Source organism: Bos indicus x Bos taurus, chromosome 12, assembly GCF_003369695.1.
Source record: "Bos indicus x Bos taurus breed Angus x Brahman F1 hybrid chromosome 12, Bos_hybrid_MaternalHap_v2.0, whole genome shotgun sequence".
NCBI classification, from domain to species: Eukaryota; Metazoa; Chordata; class Mammalia; order Artiodactyla; family Bovidae; genus Bos; species Bos indicus x Bos taurus.
Genome location: NC_040087.1, coordinates 20,400,285 through 20,412,533, shown reverse-complemented (window position 1 = coordinate 20,412,533; position 12,249 = coordinate 20,400,285). Strand labels below are relative to the sequence as shown.

General features: G+C 45.1%; 1 protein-coding gene across 1 annotated transcript in view; it reads right to left on the bottom strand.

Moving 5' to 3' along the window:
• FAM124A (family with sequence similarity 124 member A) overlaps positions 1-12,249 on the bottom strand; it is a 120,783-nt gene that overhangs the window by 96,107 nt on the left and 12,427 nt on the right. The gene's annotated exons all lie outside the window — the stretch shown is intronic.

The window sequence follows — 12,249 nt, the reverse complement described above, 5'->3', positions numbered from 1 at the left end:
ATAGAAAAATTTGTATGTTACAGCCCATTGGAAGAACAAGGTTCCTGGGGGCAACTCAAAAATTAAAGATGGGGGAGGGACATCCTCGGTGGTCCAGTGGTTAAGACTCCACGTTCCCAATGCACAGGGGGCGGGTTAGCCTATGAACCTACAGGCCATGCGGAATGGCCAAAAAAAAAGATGGGGGAGGCATTTCAGTCTGCCTGCCCCCCCACCCCCCGCATGTTTCAGATGACATCAGACAATTCGCCCAAGTGGACCAGTTAGTCAATGGCAGGTGGAGAAAGAGAAGAAACGCGTCCCAACTCCCAGTCTGCGGCTCTGCCCGGTTCTGAAGTTCCCTCTCCTACTGATGGGCCAAGGACTGCAAAGCAGGCAGAGACAGAGTCCCTTCCCGAGCTCACAAGCTAATTAAGGAAGCAAGACGCTCACACGTGAGCAACATAAGAAAAACACAAAATGGGAGGTGGTAGGTTCAGGATGCTCTAGAGGATGAATTTCAGAGACAATAACCGAAGTTTCCCTCTTCCCTATTTTCTTATTGCCTGCATCCCCCCACCTGCAGAGTCCGGGCTGTTCCTTGCTTCAGGGAGCATGGGGTCTGACGGACTCATTCATCACGCTTCTGAATTTAGGCTGTTTTCCTATCACAGCAGAAGAAACAGCCTGGAAGCGCAAAGCTCTCTACTGTGAGGATTCGGGGGTTGGAGACAGAAGACGCTTTCTGAGCCAAAAAGGGCTAAAAACCTAGAGCAGGGGTTTCACCTTGTGAATTGGAAGTCAAGAAGAATGTGTGGTGCTCTGGGGGTGGCTTTTCCCACTCAGATGATGTCGTGTTTGGGCTCCTGGTGGGAGGGAGAAGACCAGAAGGGACGGGACCAAAGCCTGGATGCCAGAAGGTTTCTCAGGATGGATCACGTACTGAAGTCCCAGGCTGAGCCCTGCGGGGGTGGGGCCCCCAGTGCAGACCTGTGCCTTCCCTTGCCAGGGGGTGAGGGCAGAGGCTCAGGAATGAAGTTCAGCTCTATTGCAGAGATATACGGCAGTTCCACTTTTATACCTGAGCGGGTGACTGTGAAAAATTCCTACTCACTGTATCAGGAGGTTCATAGAGAGTGCTTAATAGACAGCAGAAAGTGTTATGATCCAACTGACAGGGACCCCCTCTAAACATGCCAACCTATAGAAAGACCTCCAGTTTCTAAGTCTAGGTTATCTATGACCCACACACTTTAGCCTCACTATGTTCAAGCCTGAGGCAGTGGAATATTAAAAATGGAATCACAGAGGAAGCCCATTGTCCCAGCAACAGACAAAAGAAAGACTTCTCACAATTATTCTTGTTATACAGAAGGAAAGAGAAGTCCTTCAAGCATTGGTTGCACAGCTCAGCTTCATTCCCTTTTGATATCAATAATAATGTCAGATGTCAGAATGAGATTAAAAAGGCGGAGAGCAGGTAAAATGTTTCTTCTCTTCCATAACCAGTGTATTGTACAAAATTTGAAAGTTTAACAAATGTGGGGGGGCTTCTCTGGTGGCTCAAACGGTAAAGAATCTGCCTATAATGCAGGAGTTCCAGGTACAATCCCTAGGTCAGGCAGATGCCCTGGAGAAGGGAATGGCAACCTGCTCCAGTATTCTTGCCTGGAGAATCCCATGGCAGAGGAGCCTGGTGGGCTAGTCCACAGAGTTACAAAGAGTTGGACATACCTGAGCAACTAATGCTTTCACAACAAATCTGGAGGAAGAGAAGGTTTATAAAGAAGAAAGAAAGGACTAATGGGATCCTTTTGCTTTCTTGGTCAATTCTGATTATAACCTTTAGTGGCTATGACCTGGCTTTTTACATACCAGTCCTTGAATATTCCCAACCTGTTATCCCCTCAAAGGTTAATGGCAACAATTTTGATGTTGAATAAAGATAGAAATTGACTACTGGAGGGAAATTGCTTTTCATGAAGCCTGTGCAGCGTACTCATGGTGTTTGGGTATTGTTAATAACGCCTGAGGTTGGAGCGGGTGTATAATCAATACCATACATTTAATGAGAACCACAGAACAGACTCCAGCTTGTGGGCCTCCAAAAGCTGGGTCTCCCTGTTTACAATCTACTCTTTAGAGCAGTTTTGCCCATTCTTATTGTGTACATCTGTGTATAGTGTGTGTGAGTAGCCATCTATACAGTTTTTTTGCATAAAATCTCAATTTTTATTAGACCCCGGCACTCAAACCCATGCCCACAGGACAGTGAAATAGTTCTTTTGGAGAATAACCCGGCAAGAGAGATCAGAAGCTTTAAAAAGTAAATATTTGACAATTTCACTTGTAGGAATTTATCCTAAGGAAATAATGAAGGATATGCATAAACTTGTGGTATAAAAATATTCCTGCCAATGCTGATTATAATAGTGAAAAAAGAGAAGAGGACCAACAATAGGATACCAGTGAAAGAGGAGAGTGAAAAGGTTGGCTTAAAGCTCAACGTTCAGAAAACGAAGATCATGGCATCTGGTCCCATCACTTCATGGGAAATAGATGGGGCAACAGTGGAAACAGTGTCAGATTTTTTCTTTCTGGGCTCCAAAATCACTACAGATGGTGACTGCAGCCATGAAATTAAAAGACGCTTACTCCTTGGAAGAGAAGTTATGACCAACCTAGATAGCATATTCAAAAGCAGAGACATTACTTTGCCAACAAAGGTCCGTCTAGTCAAGGCTATGGTTTTTCCTGTGGTCATGTATGGATGTGAGAGTTGGACTGTAAAGAAGGCTGAGCGCCGAAGAATTGATGCTTTTGAACTGTGGTGTTGGAGAAGACTCTTGAAAGTTCCTTGGACTGCAAGGAGATCCAACCAGTCCATTCTGAAGGAGATCAGCCCTGGGTGCTCTTTGGAAGGAATGATGCTAAAGGTGAAATTCCAGTACTTTGGCCACCTCATGGGAAGAGTTGATTCACTGGAAAAGACCCTGATGCTGGGAGGGATTGGGGGCAGGAGGAAAAGGGGATGACAGAGGATGAGATGGCTAGATGGCATCACGGACTCGATGGACATGAGTCTGGGTGAACTCCAGGAGTTGGTGATGGACAGGGAGGCCTGGCGTGCTGCGATTCATGGGGTCGCTAAGAGTCGGACACGACTGAGCGACCGAACTGAACTGAATGAAGTTTGGTGCAGAAAGAAATACAATGGAATACTGTACAGTTAAACTATTACAGAAGTAAGTTTGGTATATAAAGAAAGTTCACAATATGCTTAGTGAGAAAATCAGACTATAAAACTCTCCAATACTACTTTTGGTAATAATATACATATATATAGGAATATAGATGCCCAGAAAAAATCTGTAAAGGCAGACACCAAATTATGACTTGTTTCTGAATGGTAGCATTCTGAGTTTTCTTCTTTCAGTGAGAAAAGCACCTGGCATGCTAGGGGAATGTGTAATGGCAGCTATCCACTTTTGTTCCCTCCCTTGGAATGGGGGTGGGATCCTGACAACCGTGGTAGACCAGATATCCCTGAAGTGTCACTTCAGTCCTTCAGGGAAAAATCTGATCATGAGAATCCTGCCTCTGTTTTTCTTTCATATCCTGGCTAGAAATTGACACCCTTTATATAGTTGAAATCACACAATTAAAACTTATCTTTGAAGCCAGAGGACTACACAACAATTTTTTGGAAACAATGTCCGTGTAACAGACCACCAGAGGAGTTGTCCATATGGGATACTGAACTCAGACTCTGATTTCCTGATGAGTATCTTTGGTTATTGCTTTTCTCTTATCAACTGTCAAACCGTAATACTGTCTAGTTTTTCAGGTTCCCACTCAGAGGACTCTGAATATATAGATTCCACACCATCAACTAACTAATGTTCAAAGTGCACTCACAATTTCAGCTCCAACAGGTTCATTCATCTCAGGTTTCATTTGCTAATTCCATGATCATATAGATAAAGCTGCTACTTCCTTCTCAAAAGAACCCCAAACAAATACCTCTAGCCAGCCTGATAAAGAACAGGTCCTATGTTTTACAATTAACTACTCTTAGAACTTCCCTTGGTGGTCCAGTGGTTAAGAATCTGCCTGCCAATGCAGGGGACATGGGTTTGATCCCTAGTCTGGAAAGATCCCATGTGCTGCAGGGCAACTAAGCCCGTGTGCCACCACTACCAAAACCTGCACTTCAGAGTTGGTGCTCCCAACCAGAGAGTAGCCGCTGTTCACCACAACCAGAGAAGGCCCACATGCAGCAGTGAAAACCCAGCACAGCCAAAAAATTAAACACATTCATTAAAAAAAAAAACTAGTCTTGGAGGAGGAATACAATTCTTTTACATTATCCATCAGATCAGATCAGATAAAATAACTTAAATATTAAGTGGATAATTTTATCTAGATATCATAGTTATACAAATCCTAGAGCCCACAGAGTGAATGAGTGAGTGAAGTCGCTCAGTCGTGTCCGACTTTTTGTGACCCCATGGATTGTAGGAGCCTACCATGCTCCTCTGTCCATGGGATTTTCCAGGCAAGAGTACTAGAGTGGGTTCCCATTTCCTTGAGTGTACCATTAAAAGTTAGCCTCTGAAAGTAAGAAACTTGGATCAACCACCTCAATCAGGGATGATTTATTTATTTTATTTATTGGGGGGATGGGCTAGATCAGTGCTCTGCAAAATATAAGTACAAACAACTCACTTGGCTTAGGAGTTCAGGGGTGGGGCCTGGGATTCTACATTTCTAACAGAGTGATGCTGACGCAGGGGTCTGTGGACCACACTCTGAGTAGCAAGTTTTCCTGTTTGGTGATTTAAGGTGCTATGCCAAGCCAAGAACACCTTGTCTGGGCAGCTGACAAAATGTGGAATGGGCACATAGCTGCACCAGCTGCATTTTGTAGCTCTCAGCCTCTGCTCAGCTCCACCTGTGTGGCTGCAAGGCCCAGACCTGTCAAAAATGACACTCACAGGGCTGCGGTGTCTGTATTAGTGTTCCCTACGAGCTATGTGCTAAATGGCTCCAGCCCCAAGAGGAAGGCCCAGGAGCACAGCAGCTGTCTCAAACACGAAGCCACAGTTGCCCCAGGGAAAGCCTCAGTGTCGGGGGGCCTGGGAAGAGCCACAAGCACCAGGGCTCTTCTCCATAGGCAGAAGAGCCGGTTCCTAACTGGAGCGAGACCAGTGCATCCCCAGGAGGAGAGAGGACGTCTTGAGGGCTCTTTCCCACACGGCTGCAGGAGCTGGCAGTGGGTGGCCCAGATGCCCCAGGCTAGGGAACGCAATAGGTATTTCTGAGTAAAAGCAGTAATCCCACTCTTTGGAAGGCAGAGCCACAAGGCAGGACAGACTGGACAAGAAAATCAGACTGATCCGTCTTCATGCACAACATCGTAATGGTTTCTGATTGGTCTCTGTGACCATGACCACAGACGAGGAAGGGCTGTATCATCAGTGATAACATCACAAAACCTGTCTAGGGCTGGGGCGTCATTCCAGTTGTGCAGTAGCTCACCAGAACCTCCACGAGAGCAGCTCTGCATGTGAACCTAACTGTTAGGCCAGAACAGGTTCTCAAGCAGAATAAAAATGGAAGTAGTTCTTGTTTGGGTTTCATTTGCTGGAAGTTGCACACTCAAGCCTTCCTGGCACACAAAACCCTGACTGTCCTGCACTGAAAATATATACACATGTCCCCAGTGCATTCATTTATATCAACTGTATATATACAACAGGATGTCAGACAGCGTCACTAGTATTAACATTAATAAGCCCTTTAGAATCCGAGGAAGTAGAAAATGAAAGAAAGTAGTGATGCATGTGAACTGAGATACTTAAGATACTGGTCAGGTTGGTTTTTAAAGACCGTATTACCGTCTTTAACTATAACTAACTTTGTCTGAAAGGCAATATTCTAAATTAGAGAAAATTGGTGACTTTTCTTTTGGTGCTTTTACTGCAATAGAATGTGAAGCTGGGGATGGAATAGGTGGATTTTTTTAGTCTTTTGGCAAGCCTGTGTATAATGCCAATTCCACACTGATCACAGAATTAAGCAACTTCAATGGCTGAAATTGTTCTTCATAAGGATTAATACATAGGTTTGAGTTCTGCTTAGATCTTAAGGAATAAGATTCTGGAAGATTTGTTCTGGAAGATTTGTTCTAAAAATCATAATGGGGAACGTATTGTACACAGAAAACAAAATTAAGACATTTACAAATGGATCAAAGTGAAACTGACTCCCGTCACCTCTTCCAAAACACTGATCTTCCTGTTTCTGGATGTGTGTGATAAAAACTGGCTGTAAAATGAGCAAACTCTGTCAATAAGTTATCTTCTCTTCTAATAAAAACAGAAAGAAAATAATGAATATTTCACATCCCAAGTCTGAATTTAGCTCTGGATATAGGGACACAGATCATATACACAAATATTCCTCACCATTGGTGAGTCCTACAGGACAAAACCATACATATTCAAGGTGCTGCTGCTTTAAAAGCTCCTTACATTCTTTCATTAATTATATCACAATGGGCTTAACTTCCCCCCCATGCTGAGGGGAGGCACAGATGTAGCCAGAGACAAAAATCTAAACGTATTATGCTTCTGTATCCTGAAATAGTATGGAAATGATGACACCACTGAGAAATGAAAAGAAAAAGACAGCATTTAGAAAGATGCGCCTGTGAACAAAGGGAGCCTTGGGAAGGGATGGGATGTCCTCCCATCAGAACAGCGAGGCAGACTTGACAAGCCCCAAGGTGGCTCTCGACCAGCTACTGCTGCTGCTGCTAAGTCGCTTCAGTCGTGACCAACTCTGTGTGACCCCATAGACGGCAGCCCACCAGGCTTCCCCATCCCTGGGATTCTCCAGGCAAGAACACTGGAGTGGGTTGCCATTTTCTTCTCCAATGCATGAAAGTGGAAAGTGAAATGGAAGTCGCTCAGTCGTGTCCAACTCTTCACAACCCCATGGACTGCAGCCTACCAGGCTCCTCCGTCCATGGGATTTTCTAGGCAAAAGTACTGGAATGGGGTGCCAGTGCCTTGCAATTAACCAAGTGAAGTGAAAGACAGTGAAAGTGAAGTCGTTCAGTCGTGTCCGACTCTTTGCGACCGCATGGACTGTAGCCCACCAGGCTCCTCTGTCCGTGGGATTCTCTAGGCAAGAATACTGGAGTGGGTTGCCATTTAATCCAGATAGCCCAACTTTTTCCATTTAAAAAGCACCTGCGGGGGCAGGGCACAGCCTTCGACAGAATGACAGAGCTCGAGGACATGACATAAACTGATTAGAACAAATGGGTCCAAGATGGCGGACAAGTTGACTTCCACTAGACCTTGAGCCTCAGTAAATGCTCATTGTAACATACCAGCAAGCTAAGTAACACACTCCGGCACCATGACAGTTTCAAGGCTGACCATCAAAGACCAAAAAGTGGGCAGTGGGCCAATTCCTAGAAATCCCACCCCTTCTCCCAAATAGTTAGAATAATCTGCCCCACTCGTTAGCCTATGAAAACTGCCCAGCCCATAATAGCTTAGGGGCTTCTCTGGTAGCTCAGCGGGTAAAGAATTCAAATATAATGCAGGAGACTGCCTGCAGCATAGGAGACCCAGGTTTGATCCCTGGGTCTGTAAGATCCCTTGGAGAAGGACATGGAAACCCACTCCAGTATTCTTGCCTGGAAATCTCATGGACAGAAGAGCCTGGTGGGCTACAGTCCCTGGGGTCACAAGAGTAAGACACAACTTAGAGATTCAACCACAACATAAAAGCTAACCACACCATAGTTTGAGGTCTCTCTTGCCTTCTGAGATGGCCCATACTCTGTTTGTGGAGTGCATTTCTCTCTAAATTCACTTCCTACCTATCAAAACAAAACCCCAAACAAACAAACACCTGCAATCTACCGACCATTTTTCCTTGAGATGAGAATGTGTCCAGGGGCCCACAGCAGCAGCTGGGCCTCTTTGAGGCTGCCCTCAAGGGCCAATCACAGATACGGTGGCCCCAGGAAAACTGAGGGGACAGAAGTCCACTGGACCTACAGCTTGTGGCAGCTCGGGACCATCAGGGAGAGAGTGGGTGGGAAACAGGGAAGCTACCTGACTCACTAGAAGGGCAGGGCAGGAGGCAAGGGACAGAAAGCTAGGAGAGAAACTGGCGGGCAGGAATGTGAGGCATAGGCAGGGGCCAGGGAAGATGGGGGAGAAACGGGTGAAAACAGATTCAGTGACTCCTGCCCACCCATACAGGTGCCTTTTTTTGCACAGCTTACTACATGCTCCTGGGCTCAGATGAGCAGAACGCACTGCTCAAGGCCATTTCTCCATAATTTCAGACACAGAGGATTCCTCAGGGCACTGCCAAGCACCTTCTTGATCACTTCAACTGTTCTTTTGCCATGCGTGCTTTGAAAAGTCTGAAAGAGCACAAACCTGCCAGGCATTCCTGCTGTCAGTTGATAAGAGCCAGGTGAGGAGTTAATGACTCTACTTGAGTTTCGAGAAAAAACAGACTTAGGCACAATTAGGAGGGCAAAGAGAGAAGGGTTTTGGAGAAGAGTCTTAAACAGAGAGAACTCATGAATTCTTTGACTACCGGCGTTATCCTGTGGCTAGAAGTCCCCAAGAAATGTTATACTGTCCTGAAAATATCATTTTCCAACTCCCAGCATCTTCTAAGAGGAATTCTCCAAATATGGTTATAATCTTTATTGGAATGGAAATATTCAATCACACATCACAGGAAGTGCAGTTGATTTTTTTTCCCCTTGGCATAATGTTTGTTTTTATTTTATCCCATTTATAAAATTTCCTCTTTTTATTTAAATCGCTTAAGAATGCAAACTGTACACAGTGGCTTGATGATCTTCTAGCCAGGCTGCTGGAAAAAAACAACCTAAAATTCTGAGAAAGTGAAAGTGTTAGTTGCTCGGACGTGTGCAACTCTGCGACCCCATGGACTGTAGCCTGCCAGGGTCCTCTGTCCACGGGATTCTCCAGGCAAGAATACTGGAGTGGGTTGCATTCCCGTCTCCAGGAGATCTTCCCAACCCACGTCCCCTGCGTTGCAAGGAGATTCTTTACCTTCTGAGTCACCAGGGAGGCCCCAAATTCTGAGAGTGTAAATTAAAGTCAACTTCCTAAGGAAGCATCATGCTTTACTGAGATCTCCTGAATGCTCAGCGTGTGTACAGTTTTTGCAGAAACAAATGAAAAGCCTTTTTGGCCATCAATCTAAAAAGGGCAAATGGACCAGTTGCAATGAGAAAATTCATCTACACAAAACCCAAACATCCACTGAAGAAGCCTCTGAGCCACTCTCCTGAGTTGAAAGTGAGACTGGACACAGTCAATGGAAATGCAATCCTTTAATCCCGGATGTGGCGGAAAAACAAGACGCCCAGTGTGGAGAAGGGAATGGCAACCCACTCCAGTATTCTTGCCAGGAGAACCCCGTGGACAGAGGAGCCTGGAGGACTACAGTCCATGGGGTCACAAATTGTCAGACATGACTTAGCGGCTAAACAACAACAACTCTATAGCACAGGGAACTATATTCAATGTTCTGTGACAAACCATAATGGAAAAGAATATTAAAAAGAATAATGTATATATGTATGTATCTGAATCGCTTTATTGTACAGCAGAAATCAACACAGCACTATAAATCAACTATATTTCAATGACATTTTTAAAAGATAAAAAAAAGGAAGATGACCAGTGATAAGTACCCTCCTTCTCCCCTCCCCTATCTACTTATTTGAGGGGAGGGGTATAAAAAGAAGCAACTGCCCCTCACCACAATGTCTCTACTGACTGAGAGGAAGCTGACTTAGAGGAAGCTCACGGAAGCTCAAACTGACCTGAACAGCCCTCACTTCAGGGTTAGTGATACCATCCACCAGAGAGGATGCCCACCCTCTGGACTCTTATTCCAGGACAAAGAAAAAAGGTACAGTCCTTGAGTCTTTACACTGTCTTTCCTCCCTCCCTTCTTCTCTCTCTTTAGTGGAGTTTCTAAGACAGTCACATCCGAGCATCCCAGAGCTCTTGGGGAGGTCCTCAGGGGCCATTCAGTCCAACCGCCTCATTCTACAGAAGGGGAAACCGAGGCTCAGAGAGGGTAGACGACTTTCCCAAGAGCACACAGCTAATTCATGGCAGAACCAGGACTAGGACACCTGGACCCCACATCACCGCTTTGGTCCTTTCTCTTGGGGCTGACCTTTCTTCTACCGCCATCAGGGCCGGCAGCATGAGGAAGCAGCCTCTGCATTCTAAGAAGAAAATTGGTGGCCAAACAGAGTGGTATTCTTGGAGGAAGCTCTCCCGACCACCCCAGTAATGACAAAACCCAACCCTGGACAGACACACTCCAACCCCAGCTCATCCCAAGGAAGCATCTACACTTCTGTGAACTCAGGATCAAACAGTTAAAGGCACATCATGTGGTATTCGGTTAAGAACCACCTGCAGACACAGGTAAGTCCATTTCCTAAAAGTGACCAGTTAGTACCAGTGTTCAAACCCTGATCAGGAATCAGGAATCATTCAGAAACAAGTCATCCAGTGGACAGAGGCTGACCAACAGCAGCAGAATGACCGACGGGCAGGAGGTGCTTCCACGACCAACATATGGGAACTGGGACTGACTGGTGAGCCCTCTGGGTCACACAGAGGATGCTGCCACCAAGTTGGCTGTGAGAGGGGGGGTGACCCTGCAACTCTGCCATTCAGGAGGAAGAGGAAAATTATTAACCTTCTTTCTGCTTAGTCCTCTGATTATCGTTTGTGAGGAATGATAATGATCCTAGCTGGGAGGAAAGGCAGTTCAGGCAACATACAGGACAAAGACATCCAGAGGCCCACCAGTATCCCCTCACCTCTTCTTGCTGCCCAGAACAATGATGTGATGGCTGTGGCAGAGGCAGCTATTTTGTAACTCTGAGGCAACTCTGAGGATGGAAGCCAAAATCCAAGGACTGCGTAACAGACCTGCATTGCTTCCTCCAGACTTTTTTCTTAATTAGAGGAAAACACTTTGCTGACAAAGGTCCATTAGTCAAAGCTGTGGTTTTCCAATAGTCATGTATGAATATATGAGTTGGACCATAAAGAAGGTCCAAAGAACTGATGCTTTCAAATTGTGGTGCTGGAGAAGACTCTTTAGAGTAGCTTGGAGGAGATCAATCCAGTCAATTCTAAAGGAAATCAATCCTGAATATTCTTTAGAAGGACTGACGCTGAAGCTGAATTTCCAATACTTTGGCTACCTGATGTGAACAGCCAACTTATTGGAAAAGACCCTGATACTGGGAAAGATTGAGGGCAGGAGGAAAAGGGGGCGACAGAGGATTAGATGCTTGGATGGCATCACTGACTCAATGGACATGAATTTCAGCAAACTCCAGGAGATAGTGAAGGGCAGGGAAGCTTGGCGTGCTGCAGTCCATGGGGTCACAAAGGGTCAAACATGACTTAGCAACTGATGCACAACAGAGGAAAAGAAAACCACACTTAAGTCATTATTTTTCTCTATTACTAGTAGTCAAATACATGTCCTAACTGAAGTGCAAAATGCATGTATTCACCCTCACTCACCAAGAGGCCCCAACACTGAAGAATGAGGCAGGAATCGCCAGGTATTTAAAGAGAAAAGGAACAACAATAAAAGGTTATTGATCCCAATTGCACCAAGAAAAATTCCAGCTCAGAGATCGCAATTAAAATAACGGAGAGAAAAACATCCCAAACCAAATGACCAGTTTCACTGACAAGAGAGGTGGTTTGTGGTGACCCAGAGGACTGATTTGAGAGCTACAGATTGAACAAAGGTTTCGGGCAAGTATTTCAGAAAAATCATTCTTAAAGAAATGTAGCCTCTGGGTAAAACAGAAAATGGTGGCAGAGAGAGAAAGCATGTTCTCTGGTTTTCGGAATGCAGAAGCTTCAGGGAGGGAATGCGGATCACTAGAGCATTAATCTCATTATTACTAATGGTTCTTAATAACTAAGGGGCAATGCTGGGTCTCCAGTTGGCTGAAATGATCAGAAATTGCTCACTGAGGTTATACGAATAACTAAATATAATTTGACACTAATTTACCATCCCAGACACACAGCTTTTCACACAGTCTCTTATTGCAAGGGAAAAAACTAAGCAAGAACATCAATAAATAGAATAATCCAATTAAGTATCTTTCCATTTGGGAACTATTTAGAATTGAGAGCT